The following is a 13,334-nucleotide window of genomic DNA, read 5'->3' as shown; positions in this document are numbered from 1 at the left end:
TGAGTTCTTACAGCATTTTGTACATCTGTTGAAGAACAGCATTGTATCTTTCTGCCAGAGAATAGTATCTGATCCTAGAATGATAGGACATACAGTAGGTTGGCTATTTGACCTATTGGACATTTATTGTCTCTTTGAAAGAATGATCTGACTAGCCAGACCACACCTATAAGAACATAGTTGCTCTAAAATAACTCAAGTGCTGCCACTAAGCATAACAAGAATAAGATCAGACTGAACACACACTTTGACTTAGAAACTGGTTTCAGACAAGATAAAGACACTGAAATCTAGGCAATCTTGCAAAATTTTCTTCATTAATATTTGAGAATTATTATCTAAACTTAGGAGAATAATTCAACCTGCAGCGTGACACTCAATCTCACAAAATCACACGTTTCAGTCATGTCCCAAATTCCTGTGTTATGAATCTTGTATATGTCCTTTTGCACCATGATTAATAGACACATGAAAGGCAACAATTCTGCTACAGGCAGTCTGGTAGGTATAACAATGGGCAACTTCAATGTATCTGCAAGTTTGAAACCTTCCGCATCAGGTCAGACATGGCGAAAGAAAGCTTCAATAAATTAGCACTGATTGCCCATCCTCAAATGATGAATGTGTATTTTGTGATGAACTGAGGTAGAAAGAACCAATCAGGGCACAGAGTATGCTCTAGATGGTATCCATAGCCTTGGTAAACTCAGAAAAACGGGAGTAGCTCAGTAACATCAGTGTAGATTGGGCTGCCTGAGTACGAAGTCATAACTATCAGACTAGGCCAGAAGCAAACGATGAGTTGGACCAAACTGGAGTCTTGTACTGCACCTGCGCACTGTGACTGCATGGGGTTCCTCAGACTGCTCCAACTGCAAAGGCATGCAGATAATTAGGTTAATTGTAGGTAAATGATAGGCTTGGGGGGGGTGTTGTGGGGTTGGTGGAGCTGATGAGCTGTTGGGGGGGGGGTGGAATAAAAATGTGATTAATGTAGAATTAGTGTAAATAGATGGTTGGTGATCAGTGCCAACTCAGTGGATGAAAAGGTCTTTTTCCAAGCCGCTTCTCCAAAGCTCTGTGAACTAGAGCTGTGAGAGAGTGACTATATTTGTTACCAAGCTTAGATGCGATTGAGTGTGACATTAAGAAGTTCGGGTAAAACTGGTCATTGGGAATCATTGAGAAAGCACTAAAGGAAGACGGTTGTCATTACTGGAAGCCAATCAACTCATCCCTATGATTACACTACAGGTGTTCCTTATGGGTGGGGTCCTGGACCCAACCATCTTCATCTTTTCCATCAGAAGTGGAGGTGCTGATGATCTTTTGTTCAGCTTATATGTCCTCACACACTGAAGAGACCTGTGTCTGCTTGCATTAATTGCTGGATAAATTTTGCATTTGGGTTCTGAAATGGCAAGTAATATTCTCACCCCAAAACTAGCAGCTGATGAGCAGATTTTACCTTCACTGTCAGAAACGAGGCATTAGCAGTCATTGTTTATTCTTAACTATTCTTGAACTGTTGACTAGCAATTGACATGTGGCTGGAGTCGGGCAGACCAGTTCAGGATGGTACTTTATTTTTCTTGGGACTTTAGGAAGCTCATTGTATGTTGTCACAACCTAGGAGTACTCAGTCAATAAATACTATCTTTCCATCTGGATTTATTTAATGAACTCATTTTAAATTCATGATTGATTTGAATTGAGGGAGGAGAAGATGGCGGCGCGACGCAGTGTGCGTGGCCGTTCCGAATGATATCATATTTGTTAACTTAGGGGACTGTGCACAATCCTGATTTGGTGGAGACAGCTGTGAGAAGCATGGAGGAACACCTGGAGAAACTTCTGAAATGCCTGCTTCGCTGCCGCTACTACTGTGCGATCGAGAGTCGCTGAAGGGGAAGGCCCCAAATCCTCGGCTTTGCCTATTGCCGGGGCCGGGGTCAAAGCACTCGGCAGAGATGGTGCTCTGTGCTCAGTGTCAGAGGGCTGGTCGGAGGCTTGGAGTTTTGGGACGGACTCAAGAGTCGGCTGTGGTTGGGTGCTTCCAGGGTGCTGCATCGGCAAGTTTGCAGCGCTGGAGGTTCATGGCAGTAAGAGTTTTATTTTCTTCCTTCTACCGTCTGCGTGAGATGATGGGACTTTTGAGAGACCTTGAGATTTTTTACCGTGCCCATGGTCTGTTCTATCAAATTACGGTATTGCTTTACACTGTTGTAACTATATGTTATAATTATGTGGTTTTTGTCAGTTTTTCAGTCGGTTTGTCTTGTGTTTCTGTGATATCATTCTGGAGAAACATTGTGTCATTTCTTAATGCATGCATTACTAAATGACAATAAAAGAGGACTGCATGTCCTCATAATCTAAAATCTAATCCAGTCTTTCAGATTTCTAGTCCAATAACAAAGATTAGTTAACTCACGTGGAATACACTTGTAGAAGTGTTTTTTATCTAATTGAAAATGAATCCTTCTGAGGTGGCAAAAAAAAGAGACAAAATGAAGAACTGAGGAAGAACTCAGTTACAGGAGGTGGTGAAGCTGTAATTTTCTGCCACATGGAACAGTTGCAAAAGATAGCAATGACTCATTGAAGATTTGATGAATGCAAGTGGAGTAATATAATTGTTAATATAAGCAGGAAAATCTATTAAAACGATGAAACAAATTGTGAAATTCATTTGGAAGGATATGAAGATTGTTTAGGCATAAGGGATTAGTTTAGTTGGCCATTTGATTACCAATTTATTTGGTTAAGCACAACCCTGGGGGCTGAAGGGCCTGTTCCTGTGCTGTACTGTGCTATCTTCAATGTTTCATAAAATAAGATCGGTGTACAATAGATGCAAATGCCTTTCCTCAATAGGTTAATTGTCAGTTTGTAATTTTTGTGATTTTTGAGGTAGACTGTTCCACATCCGCGTTACCAAAAGCTTTCTACATTACCTTAAATCCTTTCCTTTAAAACCCCATTATATTCTTTATATTTACAAATTTATTTTAAATTGTAGACATAGTTTAAAGACAGTACAATTTAAATACACAAAAAATTCACAGTGAGGACTTGTGCAGCTTTAATGTCAGTCGAAATATCAAAAATATAAATTGTGTATTTGTTATTTCAGTAATATGTGAGTAGTATTGTAAGTATATTGTTTGATGAAGCATTCTTCGTTTGTTTACATAATTCATTGTGGGTTATGCTGTATGTAAAGGAATGTGAATAGCATGCACCATTATGCCACCATGCCATATGTGCATGAACATAATATAGGAACATTTACAATGAAATCATTGCTGATTGCAGTACATTTTAGGTTTCATAAGCAAAATCAAAAGTCAAAATGAAAAGGAGTCTATTTCAGCTTACAAAACTGATTTGAAATAATTATCTGAGCATTATCAGTTCAGTGATGGGTTTAATGATGCACTGAGAGATGGTTTAGTTTGTGAAATCTTACAAGAAAACACTCAAAAATGGCTCCTAACTGAAGTACAGCTCACATTTAAAAGAACTGTTGAAATCTCTATATCAATGGAAACAGCAGCTGGCGCCACAATTGAGTTGCAGTCAGGAACGAAAGTGAGTGTGAACAAAATTCTGATATCTAAACAGAAACCTGCCTGGCCAAAGAACTTATGTTACTGTTGTGACAGGGACTCAGGTACAACAGACCAATGCAGGTTTAAAGTCGAAGTCTGCAGAAAGTGCAACAAAGTAGGACCAATACAAGGAACATTTCAGGTAGACAAAAATGAAAGGTCTGCACAGGGAACAGAAACAGATAAAAACTCAGGTTGCAGTTTCAGAAACAGCACTAATCTGCCTGTTGTTGATGAAAAATCTGATAATGAGGACAGTGACACAGGACAGGTAGCCTTGCGATTTACAACGAGAAAACTAACGAGATAAGCAATATGGCTTACACCAGAAGTGAACAGCAAATTAATTAAAATGGAAGTAGACACTGGTTCAGCTGTACAAAACGAGTTTAAATAGCATTTCAAAGATACTGAACAAAAGCCTGCAGCTATCCAATGAAGAAACTACTGGAAAAAGGATAACTCTTGTGGAAATGACTTTCATAACAGTGAAGTATAACAATCAACAAGCCACAATGAGATTGCATGCGGTAAAGCAGGAGAGCTAGCATTATGGGACTGTGATTAGCTGACACAATTACTCCTTGATTGAAGATCCATCCACCTCTTGCTTGTCACATTTCCTGCATAGAGTCAATTGAAAACAAATTAAGAAAAGTACTAGATGATGCCGCAGCAGTGGTCAATAATGGCACTGGAATAATGAAGCATATCAAGGGGTAAAATAGTGTTAAATGAAAATACTACACTATGTTTTACAAAGCCTGCCCCTTATACCATCCATGATAAAGTTGCCAGTGAGCTGGATTGCATGGAGGCTGAAGGAATTCTATCCAAGTTTGAGTGGAGCCCATGGATAATGCCAGTGTTCCCAGTAGTCAAGAAGGATGGGTTTAGCAGTATCTTTGTTGGTTTTAAGGCAACCCTCTCAACCCAGTACTGAAAGTAGATCATTACACTTGGCCCAGGATAGAGGATTTCTTTGCAAAAGGTTCTGGAGGGAAAGACATCAGCAAAGTGGACGTAGCTGAGGTCTACTTACAGACAGAGATAGAAGAACAATCCAAAGAGCAATCTCAAGAAAGTTTTATAAAGATTAGAAGATTATGGAGAGTAATCTCAGAGTAAGACCCATCAAGTGTGAATTCTTTAAACCAATTATCACTTACTGTGGTCACACCATTGATGCATAAGTATTACACAAATGCACTGGGAAAATACAAGCAGTGGTAGATTCCCCAGAGCCGGAGGATGTGTCACAGTAGCAGTCTCTTTTGGGGCCTGTCTCTCAAATTACTGTGACTAGTTGCTGCCAAACCTGACTACTGTGTTCCATCCTTACACATTATAATCCACATCCAGAAGGCACAGCCTCAAAAAGAGGGATGTCCATTTAGAACAGAAATGAGGAGTAAGTTTCTTTCCAGGGAGTGGCGAATCTGTGAAATTCATTGCTACAGGTGGCTGGGGAGGCCAGGTCACTGGGTGCATTTAAGGCGGAGGTTGACAGGTTCTTGATTAGTCAAGGTGTGAAAGGTTATGAGGAAAAGACAGGAGAATGGGGTTGAGAGGGAAATGATGGAGCAGACTCAATGGGCTGAAAGGCATAATTCTACTTCTATTTCTTACTGTCTTATCCAGTAATGCTTGCCTGTGATGCCTCACTTTAAGGCGTAGGTGCAGTCATGTCACATGATATGAGAGATGGAAGTAAACACCCATAGCCTTTGAACCATATTCCCTTAACGCTGCAGAGAAGGTTTATGTACTTATTGTCAGAGAGGCCTTGAGTCTGGCTTGGGATGTAAAACATTTCACCTAGTACCTGTATGCAAGAGTGGTTACCCACATTACTTACCATCAACATCAGTGTCCATTTTCAATCTATAGAAGGGTGTTCCACTAACAGCAGCAGCATGTATGCAGAGATGAGCTCTGTTTCTTGGAGACACAATTTCAAGATTGAATTCACGAAGGCAGCTAATCATGGAAATGCTGGTAGATTGTCCCATTTATCCATAGGAAAAGGAATACCTGAAAAAAATTGCAAACGAGGACACTCCTTGATATTTGTTTTTAATGCAGACAGAAAGTCTCCCTATTATAGCAGAGATGATCCAACGGAAAGCAGAAAGGACCCCACACTGTCTCACATCTATGTAGCAACCCAAAATAGCTGGAAAATGCAGCAGAAATTCCAGTTCCCCCATCTTTACCAGAGCCAAAATGAAGTTTCCTTTGTTAGGGGTTGCCATATGTGGGGACTGAGATTTGTTGTACCAACCAAACCGAGAGCTAAATTGTTGGACGAGCTACCGCCAGTATGGTCAAAATGAAAGAATTGGCTCGAAGCTTTGTCTGGTGGCCAGGGTTAGATCATAGAATCAAGCAGCTTGCTATGCACTGTTTGGGATTCCAGCACGTCTAGAAGATGCTAAGAGAAGAGCTTCTCCATCCCTGGGAATGACATGTATTGCCCTGGCAGAGGATTCATGTGGATTTTGCACAAGTTTCTTGGTAGTAGTGGATGCAGCTACAAAGTGGCCAGAAGTGATCCCAACAGCATCCATGACACTGTTGATGTGTTGATAAGCATCATCTCAAGGACTGGTATTCTGGAACACTTAGTCAGTGACAATGGACCACAGTTTGTTGTGGAGCACACTAGACTGACACTGAATCAGAAGCAGACCAATTTCCTCTTTGCGTATTGCAATGTAGCACACTCCACAACCAATAATTCCCACGCTATGCTGTTCCTCAGTCATCCCTTGCATTCACTGTCCGATCTCATCAAACCCAAATCAGATGGAACTTGTGGGACAAAGAGCTGAGACAATTGAAGGCTCCTCAAACAAGGAGGTCTGATGTTTCCCTCCTGGCCAAGCAGTTGTGGTGAGGGACTACAGAAGTGATCAATATTAGGTACTTGGAAAGATTACAAACATTACTGCATCACTGTCCTGCACAGTGGAGATTGCACTTGATGTCATTTGGAGACATCACGTCAATCAGTTGAGGAGAGCAGGGTCGATTGTTACAGAAAAAAGGTGTCCAGAGTTGTCAGAACCACTTCCTGCAGTCCCAGAGTCAAATCCTACAACCACCACAGAGGAGGTCCCAGAACCTGAGATTGTTTCACAACCACAAGTCACAACTGCCAAACTGAGTGAACTAACCCTCCTCCCACTGTGAAGAAGGACATTATTCCACAAGAGTAAGAAATCCTCCACAGTGATATATATACACAAATGGCATACAGTTGTTTCTTCTTTGTTATGTTAAATTTAAAATGGCTTCTTTGTTATGTTAATCTTTTAAACTGCTGCGTCTGTGAATTAAAATGGCTTCTATGTTATGTTAAATGCTGAGAAAGTCTCCAGCTAGCAATTTGCTTGGGTTAATACAGATAGCAGAGGTACTATCAGCCAATGGGTGTCCATGTTATTCTTTCTTGGGGTGATATGCTGTCTCATGTGACTGGGAACCAGGGGCTTTTGGGGGGAGTCGGAGGAGAGACCATGAGGACGACGGACGTAAGGGAAAACTCCTGTCGATCACTCCGGGTGATCCCGAGACGCGAGTCGCCGGGGTCAGAGGGGTCCCACAGAAATTCCTGAGCTCCAACGTGTGCACGAAGAACTTGAACTCTGATAAGTCTGGCGCCTTTTCCATTCCCTTTTTTTGTATTGAACTTATACTAATTTCATAAACTTAGTAATACCTATAAGGTGTAATTGGTAAACCGTACAGTATGTGCTGGCTGATGATTGATGTTTGAAGCTGATTTTGGTGGCAGTGGTACAAGCAACCGACACAACCGGGAGTGTCCAGGCGGGCGCCGGACGGGTTTTCCCCTAGATATATACCAGCCACTCTAGCTGAGCGTTACGCAGTATACATGTAGATAACTAGAAAGCCAAACTCTATATGCTTGTGCTGAGGTGCATTCTAAGTTGAGTTGGAGTTTATTTAGTAGTTGAGTCATTTTGTAAATATTTTGTTTGAGCATTCTTTGTTTGCTTACATAGTAATTATTTATGGCTTATACATATTATTGGTAGTGTAGTGGTTAGCACCATTGACCCAGGTTCTATTCCCGCAACTGCCTGTAAGGAGTGTGTGAAGTTCTCCCTGTGACTGTGTGGGTGTCTTCTGGGTGTTCCGGTCCCCCCCCACCACAGTTCAAAGATGTACCTTAATTATAGGTTAATTGGTCATTGTAAATTGTCCCGTGATTAGGCAAGGATTTAAAATCGGGGGGGGGGGGTTACTGGGTAATTCGGCTAGAAGGGCCTATTCCATGCTCTATGTCAATAAATAAATAAATACAAATAAATCAATAAAAGTATGTGAATAGCATATGTTATTATATCACCACGTCACATGTGCGTGGTACACTAAAAGTAAAACAAAGTAGACCCATTTTCTAGGATCCCATGTTTTTCTTGCAATTAGTTTTATGTTTTGGAGTTCCATAAATATTTTCAAATGAATCAATAGGAGATGAGCGTATGGCACGTTACCAGTGAGGAGAGCAAGAGCATATATATACAGAGCACCTGTTCACAACCTCAAGCCAACAAAGCACCCTTGAAGTTCAGTTGCTATTGAAATGTAAGAATAACAGAAATCTAATTTGTGCACAGTAGACTTATCAAAAATACCAGATAGCTTATTTCAATGAATTTCTGAGATTGAAAATGTTAATCAGGGTACTAGGGAAAACTGCCTACCTCTTTATAGAAATCATGCCATGAATTTTTTTAGGTGTATCTGACACCAAAAGTAATAATAATCATTTATACAGATGCCAGAAATGATAATCAAACAAGTTATTCGTGTACACAAGCCACTGTGAGTCATCACGAATGTTGATAACGTACACCGATTCATTAGCATCTAAAAGGTTATGGTTATGTAGGTGGTAGAATCGAGGAAGGGAGTATCCTTCCAAAACATTTACCATTTTTCTCTCCTTGGATCCTGAGAATCTTTTAAGCAATTTCTGATTTTTCTTTCTTCAGTTTTTAACATTTACAGTTTATTTTTATCTTTTATCTTTCTGAGTCATTGTTGGTTAAGGAAAAGTGATATATTTTCAGTGAGGTTCTCCACAATTCTCCATTTAATTGTCAGGTTTTACAGAAAATGGTGTTCTTCTTGCTTATTTTCTCCATTGTCAGATACAAAATAAGTTTACTTTAGAATAATAAGAGAATGTCACTAACTCGATTCTAGGATTAGCTTCAAATTCTCAGCTTGTGCGAATAGAAGCCATAAGCATTCAGAAATAAAATACTTGAGATTGAAGTCAATTGCTATTGCAATCTTCTGGGGGTATCAGACATTTCTACCTACAAGAAGTAAAATGATTGTTTTTCTTGAGAAACTGCTTGAAGATTTGTATTGCTCAGCATAATAATAATTATTGGTTTGGTTTTAAATTTTGCTATCTGAGCAGGTCTGGATATCATCTTTTAAAACTTAAGCCTTCTGAGTTATTGTCTCAATTACAGTGGGCCATTCTATAATGCTTCTGATGCTCTCCGTGAGGCCCCTTCCACTACCCAACTTTAACTTCTTCAGTGCCTGCCCTGAGAAGAAGGAAGACTCCTTCCCAATTTACTTCCCATCTTCTTTTCAGCACATTCCTTCAGCCACTACTCTGCTTACCCAAATCTTTCATATTGTACTTTCAAGTTAAACCATTTCTCATTCTCACACTGATTGATCCTCTGAAAAGCTCGTCACTTCAGCTCCCATTAATTCATGGACACAAAAATAAACAGCAATATGGAAAACGTGTCAGATCAGTCTGGACCATCCTGAGGTCCTGCTCTCATCTTACAAAGTGATCCGTGATTTGAGCTTTAATTTAACTGTTTCATGCAGTGCACATTTGGATCCCTAAACCACTGCAGCACGAGCAGGAGGAGTTCATTGACTTCTTTGTGAGCAAGTTTGAGACTTGATAGCCCTTAACATATGTCACTTTTCTTCCTATACTCTGCCATGACCTGTGATCGGTGGATCCCTTTGTCTACTCAAACCTCCAGTCTGCCTAGCTTTTCACTGTTTATTCTTGAGCAAGGGTCCTCTGGCAGGTCAGAATGGTAATCTATGTGTGGAGCCAAAGAGGTAGGGGGATCTTAAGTAGATCTTTTGGATCTGTACTTATGTGGGTGACGGACACGGAATCTATAGAAGTGAGGCAAAGCCTCAGCAAGGTCACGGGCCCTATAGAGATGACAGAGGAAGTGGTGTTTGCTCTCTTGGAGCAAATACGGTTCAGTTCAGATCCCTCAACCGTTTTTATGGGTTGTAGGGGTGCTTTCACGTGCCTTGGGCTAGTGAGGCCTGGCGGCACCCACCCCTCTCCAGGCCAGGTCTCAGCCAATGTCTTACAACTTGATGGCTCATCCTGGTCTCAAACACGTGGCCAATATAGTTTTTCGGGGAACTCATCTACCCTGGCCAGTAACTTCATCGATAAGTCCCTTTGCCCAGCGGTGCCATGTTAACTCCACCCCCACATGTTATTTAGCCTGCCAGCTGAAGCGGTGTACCAGGATGTGCCCCTTGGAGGCAGACGCGAGAGATTTAGGAGATGGATGAGGACCAGTGATACCCATCCATCCTTCAAGGTAGAGTGCAGCTGCCAGACATCAAAGGTGCCACCTCAATCCACAGCCCCCTAATCTGAGGCACGTTAGGGTGGATAAATGCCCAGGGCCTAACAAGACCTCAGACCATGTGGGAAGTTACCGAAGTTGCAGGGGCCCTAGCAGAGATAATTAAATTATCCTTAGCAACAGGCGAGGTGCTAGAGGATTGAAGGATAGCTAATGTTGTTCTGCTGTTTAAGAAAAGCTCTAAAAATAAACCAGGAAATTATAGGCTGGCGAGCCTGACATCAGTAGTGGGAAAGTTATTGGAAGGTATTCTAAGGGATTGGATACGTGAGTATTTCGATAGACAGGGATTTATTAGGGATAGTCCGCAATGCTCTGTGCGTGGTAGGTCATATCTAACTGCTCTTATAGAGTTTTTTAAAGACGTTGCCAGGGAAGTTACCAGCTAGGCAGTGGATTTTGTTTACGTTGACTTTAGCAAGGCATTTGCCATGGGAGGCTGCTCAGGAAGGTTCAGTCATTTGGCATTCAAGATGAGGTAGCAAATTAGATTAGACATTGGCTTTGTGGGAGAAGCCAGAGAGTGGTAGTAGATGGTTGCCTCTCTGACTGAGGCCTGAGACTAGTGGTGTGCTGCAGGGTCCGTTGTTGTTTGATATCTGTATCAACTATCTGAATGATAATGTGTTTAACTGGATCAGCAAATTTGTGAATGACACCAAGGTTGGGGGTGTAGTGGACGGCGAGGAAGACTATCAGAGCTTGCAGCAGGATCTGGACCAGCTGGAAGAGCTGAAAAATGACAGGTAGAATTTAGTGCAGACAAGTGCGAGGTTTTGCACTTCAGTCAGATCAATCTGGGTAGGTCTTGCACAGTGAATGTTAGGGCACTGAATAATATGGTAGAACAAAGAGATTTGGGAATACAGGTCCATTGAAACTGGTGGCACAGATTGATAAGGGTATAAAGAAAGCTTTTGGCACATTGACCTTCATAAATCAAAGTATTGAGTACAGGAGGTGGGATGTTATATTGAAGTTGTACAAGACATTGGTAAGGCCTAATTTGAAGTATTATATGCAGCTTTGGTCACCTACCTACAAGAAAGATGTAAATAAGATTGAAAGAGTGCAGAGGAAATTTACAAGGATGTTGCTGGGACTAGAGGACCTGAGTCATAAAGAAAGATTGAGTAGGTTAGGACATCGTTCAAGTTAGGACATTGTTCCTTGGAATGTAGAAGATTGAGGTATACAAAGTTATGAGGGGTGTATATAGGGTAATTGCAAGCAGGTCTTTTTCCATGAGGTTGGATGAGACTACAACTAGAGGTCATGTGTTAAGGGTGAAATGTGAAAGTTTAAGGGGAACATGAAAGGGAAACTTATTCACTCAGGGGGTCATGAGAGTATGGAATGAGCTGCCAGCACAAGTGGTGCATACAAGCTTGATTTCAACACTTCAGGGAAGTTTGGATAGGTACAGATAGGAGGGGTATGGAGGGCTATGGTCCCGGTACAGATCAATGGGTGTATACAATTTAAATGGCTTAGCATGGACTAGATGGGCTGTTTCTGTGCTGTGCTCTTTGGTTGTTTTATTGAAATTCATGTGCCACATTTTTACCATTTGCACTGTCAAATAATATTCCTTTGTATTATATTTCTTTGACCTTCACATCTGAAATGCCGTTTATCATGACAGAATGGTAATATTGTATACTTTTGTACTGAAGTATCTCAGTTATTTATAAATTGAGTGAATAGTCAGCATCCCAATTAAAATCAGTTCGAGGTGGAGCATCATAAAGGAAAAGAGAAGAAGTTCAGAAATGGAACTTCAAGCATATGAATAGACAGGTGGCAAAAGCAACAGCAGTATTGATGGGGAAAGGGCACAATGCACAAAGCATCAGTGTTAATGACCAGCAAATCTGAATGTGTTGTAGAACGTTATGGTAGTAGGGATTATAAGATCATACGTGACAGGAAGCTGACAGACAGAAAGTAAAGTGAAACACGAAGATCTTCCGACATTGACAAACCTTTCCCATATCTGAACAAGCATTCAGTCTGTTTCAAAACAGAAAAAATGGTTTGATGCTGAAACATGGATTTTGCCACATTTATTTCATCCTCAACAGTAGAAACTGAAGTTAATGACTTTTTTTTTTGAAGTGTGATGTCTTGTAGTTATCAAAATATTGAAATCCCATTGAATTCTCTATTGAAGGTTTCACCATTTACCAGCCTGGACTAAGTGACAGCAGAGAGGGTTTTCAGCAGGAGCTGTGATATTAAGAAAATGAGCACTTGACTTAACTCACTAGGAACGTGGTCCCTCCCCGACACCAAGGATTCAAGCTCCAAAGATCTAGTTTTCTTAGAATACAAAAGCTTGTCCCACCACCGCCCCCCCCCCTTTTTTTATGAAGAGATTCAAGCTCTGATTTTTGGCAATTGCAGAGAATATAATGCACACACAGGAAGCCAGTCAATTACCTCTTTTTGAAAGCTGATTTTGATATATGAGGAATTTTAACACAGTGTGTTTCCATTCTTCAAGTCTGAAGAATGACTGCAGAACATAATGTGAACTGATAGTTATTGCAAATGGAAGCTGAGGTGAAAGTGATTCATAGCAGAATATCAATCCCATAAGGCTGATAATTGAGTAAGAGTATTAGAGACAAGCAAAGGAATGAAGCCTCTTTCAGTTCTACAGGATGCAAATTAACAAGAATAAATTAACATACTTTGTGAGATAATGAAATATAAGTTTATTTGAGCAGCACAGAATCAAAAGCAAATTGTTCTACTCTTGACTTCATTGCAGAGGAAAACATTTGGGCCAAAAATGTTAAGCTGAAGAATGTCCATTAATGTGAGGAGTCTGCCATGATGCATAAGTAAGCCAACAATCACTGGATGGCTTAATTTCTTTTATACTATTGTCCTGTTTATTGTGAAGGCACTGCTTTCAATAGGACTAGATTTCCTGTTGTATTTCCATATTTACTGATAATATAGGAAAAGACTATTTCAGCTCATTGAGTCTATGCTAGGTAGTTTACAGGGCAATCCC

The 13,334-nt window shown here is 40.7% G+C and overlaps 1 protein-coding gene across 1 annotated transcript in view; it reads left to right on the top strand.

The window, feature by feature from the left end:
- LOC140199745 (5-hydroxytryptamine receptor 1F-like) overlaps nt 1-13,334 on the top strand; it is a 191,579-nt gene that overhangs the window by 79,163 nt on the left and 99,082 nt on the right. The window lies entirely within an intron of this gene.

This window comes from Mobula birostris, chromosome 6 (genome assembly GCF_030028105.1).
Source record: "Mobula birostris isolate sMobBir1 chromosome 6, sMobBir1.hap1, whole genome shotgun sequence".
NCBI lineage: Eukaryota > Metazoa > Chordata > Chondrichthyes > Myliobatiformes > Myliobatidae > Mobula > Mobula birostris.
The sequence above is the reverse complement of the archived record's forward strand: the minus strand, read 5'-3'. Positions and strand labels throughout refer to the sequence as shown.